A 9,291-nucleotide genomic window follows, 5' to 3' on the forward strand; every position below is an offset into this window, starting at 1 on the left:
TTAGAAGGTCAAATTCTGAGGCTTGTCATCTCACTAGTCTATGGTGGTTCCTGCATAAATGTTGGAGTAAAGGTGCATAAAAAAAACTTCTGACCAGGTTATCATATTAAATTTACACCAGCTCCGAAAGTTGAAGCGAGATAATACTTCACGAATCAGGGGTTTTAGGGTTTGAGAATCTCTTTTATTTATTTATTTATTGATTTTTGTTATTTTTGGCAGTTGCGTTTAGGAAACATATCAAGTTTAAGTGGAGATCTTTGTCATCCAAGAAAGTTCTAGTAAGAGTCATATTAGAGAAATAGAAAAACGTTTAAGTATCAACTAAATCAGTGGTGGCGGGCTTTTTGCTGCTGTATACCGCTATTCACAAATACCTCTAACCCAAGTTGTGGTTGCTTATCTAGTTTTCAATGCGGAGTTGTGTGTTGCATATCAAGTTTTCAATGCGGAGTTGTGTGGTTCGATTTGTTACATTCGTGCTTAGTGGGGCTATCAAGAATTCATTACCTCATTAATCTTTTTATAAAAGCAGGTTGGGTGATGGATTGTCTTGGGGTGGACGTAATGCATGTAAACTTTGGCTTTACCAATCTATATGGCACACCAGGTAAACAGCCGGTACCTTATTATAGTATAACGTTATAAGCATGTGTCTGATTTGTAATGGTGCGTCAGGTTGACAGCCGGCACTTATTATAATTATCCATAGCCATCAATCATTTTTCATGGATCCTCGGCTCGTTCTTGCTTGGAATCTCCATGTAGAAACCCCATTAAATTGGGATAAGGTTTTGGTTGTTGATGTTGTTGAGAAAAGTTCAATTTCTATTTTCTGTTTCATCTCCAAAAATAAGAACATTACCAAGTACTAAGACTATGACACATTGTCACAAGGCACCTCTGAAAGCCCTAGCAGTATCAGGGACATTGAGAAGATGAAGAAGATAAATTTACAAACGAAGCCACCGTGATGAAATGAAGTTTGGAACCAGCCCCGTTCTAATAATACATAAACTTTCATCATGACATAAGTTGAACAAAAATTTAAAGATAGAAAAAAGAGAGAGGAAGGAAAATAACTAAATGTTTGAGACCCGCAACTAGGGGTGTCAAAAAAGCCCGGTCAACCCGAACTAGCTCTAGCCCGCCCTAGCCCGCCCTGAGCCTGAACAGGGCTTGGGTTGAGATTTCAGCCCATAGGGTGGGTTAGGGTTGAGATTTTCAGGCCCAAGACAGGGTTGGGTTAGGCCTGGGTTGGCGTTGAGGTCTCAACCCAACCCAATCCAATCCAACCCAACCCAACCATATATATTAAGTATATAATCATACAAATATGTTAATAATTATTAATGGGTACTTATAAAAAAAAAGTCTTTCGTTTTCCACAATCTACACATATACAAAAACTTTAGTCTTTGGCCTCTGCAATGCATTAGGAACAAATAACCAAGTGATAGATAGTATTGGGTTGGACTAGATTAGGTTAAACACAGCCCAATCAGGGTCCATTAGAGCTGGGTTGGGTTGGGTTGGGTTGGGTTGGGTTGGGTTGGGTTAGGCTAAACCCAACAGGGGCTGGGCCTGGGTTGAGATATTCCAGCCGGACCTAGGGCTGGGCTGGGTATTTCCATTGACACCCATACCCGCAACTGCCATCATCTTAAAGGCAACCTAGTCATTTAACAGGTAGAAATCGTCTGAAATTCTGATCTCCTACAATTCCATACAATTCCACCCTAAACGGTTGACACGTGTCAGCCGTTTAGGTAGGGTGGAATTGTATGGAATTGTAGAGATCAAATTTCAGACGATTTCTACCCCATTTAACAACGAGAAGAAGGGAAAAATAATAGGAAGGGGATTTGAACAACCTTGGATGTTCAGATGTATCTGATCTCAGACGTCCTCGGCACTAAATTGACAATCTACAGCTGAATCGCTAGTCCTCAAAAGCCACCGTTTGTTCGAAGACCACTTCAACGGTTTGTCGTCCAAGAGGAGGATAGGACTGTGCCCAGGGTTGGGGGTTGATACGGTGGTTACTGGAAAGACTCGAAATCGAGACCTAAGCCCAGGACTTGGGACCGAGATCCTCTGTTATTCTCCCATCTTGCAATTCTTTGCTTTTCTTCCATCTTGCAATTCTTTGCTTTTCTACCTTTAAAGCATGACATGTGGCGCTGTTGAGGTAGATGGCTCAGATTCAGAGATAGAAGACATCCCTCCAAAATGGATCTGGATCTCATATAACTCGATCCATATGTCCCTTCTTCTTCAGATCCTTTACCTTATTTTGAAACCTGAAAATCCTCATTCTCCTCCTGCTAAAAAACTCTCGCCATTATCTGAAATCAAAGTTTTATTAGAGCGTGAATGAAGCTCCTCTCCTCCATTTAACTAAAACCGAACCTCTGTTGTCTCTCTCTCTCTCAAATCGGCCCTCAAGTTGGGGAACGAATACTAAATTCATTCGGCCTTGAGTGTTTAGGGTTTAGTCTCTCTCCCTGAAATCGTTCGACGTGAATGAAGTTATAATCGGGGAAGAACACGAACAAACCCTTTTCGTTCAAAGAATCAACCCTCAACGGATGAGGATGAACCATCTCTGGAGAACGTGTCAACGAATTTATTCTTTCTTTCTCTTTCTCCAATCTCCATTCAATCCTTTTTCGAAAGATTAGAGATCGAGTAAAAGGAGTCGTTCAGATCTTCTCTGGCCTTTCTTTATTTTTTTTGTTAACCTGCATGCTCTCTGTTTTTATCTATAAATCCTCTACGACACTCACAATTTAGGTGTTTTATCTCCCTAACGTAGGGGTGTCAAAGTAGGGGTATCAATTCCAAGCCTGCACCGATAGATCTAATCGAGCCCGATGCATTTATGACCTGATCTAAACCAGCCTAATTAATAAACATATCATATAAACAGGTAGTACACGATATAACCACCTAGCCCGATGGACACCCGATCGGCCTGACACATTTACAAATCTGATTTGAACCAGCTCCTTTAAGCTCGACCTAGCTCAACCCCTTTAATATTATTTGTATTTTTTTTTTTAATACTATTTGTATTTAGTGCTAAGGCTATGTGCTATATACAATTGAGATGATGGTAATTGTTATATGAACATTCATTTTTTTTATGTATAGTTTAATTGATTTGAACTTACTAAACTTGGGTTATGTATGCATAGTTTAATTGATTTGAGTTTCGTGGGTTAAAGATCTAGTACCTTAGTAATTTAGTTACTTTGCCCATCTTTGGCTTAATCCATTTTAATTATGGGATCTTTTTCTTTGTTATGCCATCTATGTCTCACTTTATTGGTAATCCTCTTCAAACACATTTAAGAGGTTAATTTTAAAGAGGACCCGTTTAAAGCCCATTTAAAGTTAAATAGGTTTATAACCCGGTTAAGGCCCGATTAAAGCCTAAGACCGATCGGCTCCATTATTAACCATACCATGCCCATGCTAACTAAGCCTGTTTAGCTAAACGGGAGTTCACGGTGTAGCCCTAGAAATTGGCCGAGCCCAACTAGGCCCACCAAGAGCGGCCCGACCCGACTGCTTGACACCCCTACTCTAAAGCTTGATGTGCCATCCATTTCCTATTTAGCCATGCGACTAAAAGAGTGCTCTATTGTTAGTTGTTACCTAACATAGCCATGACAAGCTCATCCAAGCCAGGAATCGCTCTCAAAAGCATTGTATTCTGGAAGGGGGAAAATTGAATCAGGAGTAGTTCTTTTGTACTAGAAGCCAACAAGAATTGATACGATGGTTAACAGAGCTTTCGTGTTCATGGCAAGAGGTTCTCGAGAGAGGAAAATCTAATTTTCAGGTTTCAAAATAAGGTAAAGGGGCTTTCTTTCATATCGGGATTTCTGGATCTGAAGAAGAAGATGCATTTGGATCGGGTTAAATAGAATCCAGATCCGATTTGGGGATAGTCTTCTCTCTTCAAATATAAGTCATCCATTTCAATAGTGCCACATGTCATGTTCTACAGGTAGAATAACACAGAATTACAAGATTGAGAATAACAGAGGATTTCAATGCAAGATTGAGAATAACAGCGGATTTCAACTTAGACGAGTTAGGTACTAACTATTGACCATCAGACCAGCTTCCCCTCCTTCCTAAGGCGCTCATTAGTGATCCAAAGGTTGGGAAGACATTAGGATATATGTTCATGTATAGAAATGCATGCTTGGGTCCTTAATATTCTTATATCACTGATTAGATGCCCAATTAATTGAAGAGAAGCCAAATGGCTTTTTATCCACTTTGTTGGCATGACGCTCATTTATAAGTTGCACCAAGGTTTAGACTTGGGGTATTCTTAACTAAATTCTATAGAATTTTTCGGGCCGCTTGGCCCTTTTTTCTCTTTATTATTAACTGATGGAGACTATGTTTGGAGGATTTTAAAAGCCAACAGAAGAAAAGAGCTTTTCACATGGCCCTCCCCTGGACTTTGATCTGATTACAAACTCTCTATAGGTGTTTGAATCATAACATCCGCACTCTGAAGACTGATGGTATTAATGAGGCGTTAGTTTTGAAATATAAAAGACTATTTTACTATTATTATGTCTTTAACTAAAACATCTAAAATCTAAATACCATGTTTACCCTTATTACATATTTAAACCTAAAATCCCTAAATTGAAGTAGTTTTTCAAATAGAGTGCCAACGTTAAGGATTTTTTATGCTACATACCTTTATGCTTGCTAGAAAGTAAATTTATGAAGATAAACCAGTGTGACACCGCAACTTGAGGGTGAAGACCCATGATAGTCAACATCCAATCTAAACTTGAGCTTTTGCTTGGGCTAGATTTAGGTTCAAACCTAAGCTTATGCATGTGTCATCATGGAATAGCACTCTTATATTATACTTATGGAGTATGCATCCCTAAATATTAACTTTTTGAAGGACCAAGACTGACCCCAAATTTATCTACACTAACAAAGAATTATATGATATTTTTCTTAAGTGGACAAGTTTGGATTGGACCTTATATCATAAAATATTGTAGCTATTGCATAAACCCCTCCAACCCTTAGAGAATAAATTGTTTATAATGTTCTATTAGAAGGTTAAGTGTAGCCCTTCTTGGTAATTTCACAAACATCCATCATATCCAAGATTTTTCAAACATCCATCATATCCAAGACTTTTTAAACTTTATAATTGAATAGGAGCACTAGTTATACATATATATATATATATATATGGCATCCTTTTGTAAGTTATGCCAAGTTGTCAACTATACCAGCATAAATAATAGAATCTCTCAGCTTAATATATCTTTCTTTTAATTCCCAATTTAAAATTTGATATCAGTTGATGGTGGAACAATGCTTCTTGTCATGTTTCTTGTTATTAAAATTCAACATTTTTTATGTATATTTTACAGATAAATAATGTCAATATCAAGTGTCAATGATAATAAATAATGTTCATTAAAGTATTTGAACATAATATGTAAATGTTAGAAAATGGCATTAGTGAGAATATCACAATCTACAAACAATAAGAACAACTTGTACTACTGCTGCAAAGATGCACCAAATGATGTGGATTCTCTCATAGTGTGACACTATAGATGCACCAAGAGTGTTGCATGTTACCATAAATAATCTCCAAACAATTAATCTTCAAATTGAATGCGAAAGAATTCAAAAAGATCACTACATATTATAATAGCTTTGTTTGTGATGGTATTTGTAATCACTACTTATTCAAATAATGTTCATTAAAGTATTTGAACATAATATGTAAATGTTAGAAAATGGCATTAGTGAGAATATCACAATCTACAAACAATAAGAACAACTTGTACTATCGCTGCAAAGATGCACCAAATGATGTGGATTCTCTCATAGTGTGACACTATAGATGCACCAAGAGTGTTGCATGTTACCATAAATAATCTCCAAACAATTAATCTTCAAATTGAATGCGAAAGAATTCAAAAAGATCACTACATATTATAATAGCTTTGTTTGTGATGGTATTTGTAATCACTACTTATTCAAGAATATCACAATTCAAGAAAAATATTCGTACTTCGAAAAAAATAACGAAGCAGATTGAAAAATCTTTTGAACACTACATATTATAATAGCTTTGTTTGTAATGGTATTTATAATGATTTTTTTTTTTTAAATGAAAAAAAAATTTTTTTTTTAAATGAAAAAAAAATTATGATAGAATAGATATATGAGCGAGTTGTAAGGTTTTTGAATTTAAAATGAACAAATTCATTACTATCGAAATTGTTTTATTTTGTTAAGCCTTGTGTATGTATCACTGAATATCTCATTACTTTAATTAAACAATTTTTGAAAAATGATTAAAATACTTACTTATATAAAATAGATTTGAACATCATTTTTAAATGGAAAAGATTTCAATACATATAGAACAATATCACAAACTTTTATATTAGACAATAATAATTTCAAAAGAAAAGACTTGAATTCATTTTTAACGGACAACATTTCAATACATACAGGGTAATATCACAAACTTTTATATTAGATAACAATAATCTCAAAAGATAGAACCTTAATTTATTTTCAAATAAACAACATTTTAGTACATACAAGACAATATCACAAACATTTATATAAGAAAATTGTAATATCACAAGACATGGCCTTAACTCATTTTCAAATGGACAACATTTTAGCACAAACAAGACAATATCACACATATGTATATAAGACAACAATAATATCAAAATATATAAAAATCTAATTCCCTATAAACATCATTTCACTTTAGTAAAAATATCATGCACACAACGATCTTTCATCATTCCAATACAATCTAAATTCATCTACATTGTTTGAAATTACATTAAGTAAACTAATCAAATCCAAGTGAATGAACTTGTTCAAATTCAAAACTCACAGCAATGTACTTCGAAACCCATCAAATAGAACAATACCATTGTTCTAAGCCCCTTAAATTGTCAATATAATACTACATTTTTAATTCGTAACCCATAAAACAATCTCTTTTTTTTGGAACTATCTCCTTCACTGAAACCATCTCATTCTCTACAATCATTTACTTTATCTCATTGAAACTATCTCTCATTTATTCTTTGCTACTACTTTTCTCGTTTTCTATTTATGTGCTTGACATCCCTTTTGCATATGGTCTTCTCTTTTATAGTCTCTTGTTCGATAGCAGTAGATGCAGGTGATTTGGTCAGTCTCCAAGAATTGTAGATATCATCTTGGCTCTCATTTTCTTACTTCCTCTACACAAACATAAAATAAATAAGAATAGTTAAACATGTATTTCAACGAAGTGTGAATTAAAAATGAGTATATCTACCCAAGTATATAGGTTATGCCTTTTACTAGTAGATTTTCCATTTTCCGTCACTGAAGTTTTCTAGTAAGTCCTCTTGTTGTGGCCTACCTCCTTGTAAATGTCACATCTGACACTTGATGATCTCCTCCTAAACTCCCTAGTAGGAGCCTCACCAGTTTCCTCCTCCTATTTTTGTGAGGTCTACTTGGTCTCTTCTTAGGAGGTGGAGTTTGTACTATACTGCTAGGACTATCAACTCTCAAATCAGTTAGATTCGAAAGCGATTAGGTCATCTACACATATATTTTCATATTTCTCTTTACACTCTAAAATGAATCATAATAGACTTCAAGTTTTTTCCTCATGTATAAAATATTTGTGTTATATGTTTACACGGCAACCTAATATAATCCCATAATCTACAACCACAAGTGTCATCTCTCATATTTACAATAGATCTACATTGATTGATACCTGAGACCTCATATGCATATGCACTTTCTGGAAAAACTATACATTCTCTTCACTTTTGCTAGACTTTGTCTAATCTTCTCTTAACAATTTTTGTGATTAGACCACCAATTTCATAGCCACAACCCTTTTGATATATTTTATATAATTTATCCATTATTTTCACATTGAACTAGTCAACTAAGGGTTAGAATGGAATTTTTCTCAAAGTTGATACCTATTGGTTGAATGATTCAATCATATTGTTTTTGACATGGTCACTCTCCGTTCTAATATCAAAAGCATGTCTAACCCACAATATTGGGAGGTCTTTCATCAATCATTGGTATGCTTCATTGTCAATCTCCTTAATCTCACTATTTTTTTTTTTTAAACTGGATGGTAGTAGATGCTCTTAAGGCTGCCCAAAATTGATTTTTCAATAACATACTATGAAATATTGACTTGAAATATTAATATATATATATATATATACCTATTAAAATACCTCTAGTGGGCATTTGACAAGATTGTAATAATAGCATCTGACCGTCTTTGCACAAAATACAAATACAACAATTAGCATACCTTCTATTTGTCTAACATAAAAGTCATAAACAAATCATCGTGGCAGTTGCAGAGCCTTATGTAAATTTTGGAGAAAAAACATCCATTGTCTTTACATTCCACTTCATCAACACAAAATCAAGAGAGAACAAAGCATTGCTCCCATAAATAGGTAATGCTTCTAATAAAACTCCATTATGCATGCCCTTGAGTGGCAACCATCAAAACCTATAAATAATCTACACCCTTCAGGAAACCTTCTTTATATGCTTTAAAACAAACAAATAACCTCATGAACTTTGCATTTTCTAACATATCTTGCACTCATAAAACTGGAGCTTGAACGTACTACTAGACATCTTATTCAAAACCAACTAACTATATTGAGGTAATAGTGTATAAGACATTTTGAGACTACTTTGATTCATTTCCAAGACAATATTGTGTGCCTTATACAAATTCATGTAGGGGCGTTAAATCTTATAGTTATTATTCAAAAATACATGCATTGGCTTCACATTTATGTCTGGATCAACCTTAAGTTGAGAAGCAAGTTTCTTTGTTATCCATTTGGATTTAACACTTTTATTTTATGTTGTCTTGAGACATGTATTGTCACACCCCGTTAACCCTGAACCGGAGCGGTGACCGAGTTAACACCGGTTAACCCAAACCTGCCAGGATCATCAGATACTGTATTCCACCACAGCATACACACACTAACATCAATTCATCAGATCAGCGGAAGACTAAGTTTTACCTGTAAATAATTCCCATATACTTGATACCCAAATGGTGATACAATAATTATATACATTTGGGCCCGAAGGCATGATATATACACAAAAAGAATAAAGTTCAAATATCAAGTATATACAGGAAATCATCAAAATCATCAGAGTACACAGCTCGGCTCGGTATCAAGGCTG

General features: G+C 34.9%; 1 protein-coding gene across 12 annotated transcripts in view; it reads right to left on the minus strand.

Annotated features, from left to right (window-relative positions):
* Positions 1-2,898, minus strand: part of LOC122059531 (pentatricopeptide repeat-containing protein At3g29230-like) — a 38,577-nt gene extending 35,679 nt beyond the window's left edge. For 11 of the 12 annotated variants that reach the window (XM_042622358.1, XM_042622367.1, XM_042622363.1 and 8 more), the window contains exon 1: positions 1,875-2,898. The gene's annotated coding sequence lies outside the window, so the exon portion shown is untranslated. The remainder of the gene's footprint in view (positions 1-1,874) is intronic. The other variant, XM_042622369.1, reaches the window with a different exon arrangement.
* Positions 2,899-9,291: the final 6,393 nt, after the last annotated feature.

The sequence above is a fragment of the Macadamia integrifolia genome, chromosome 13, assembly GCF_013358625.1.
Source record: "Macadamia integrifolia cultivar HAES 741 chromosome 13, SCU_Mint_v3, whole genome shotgun sequence".
NCBI lineage: Eukaryota > Viridiplantae > Streptophyta > Magnoliopsida > Proteales > Proteaceae > Macadamia > Macadamia integrifolia.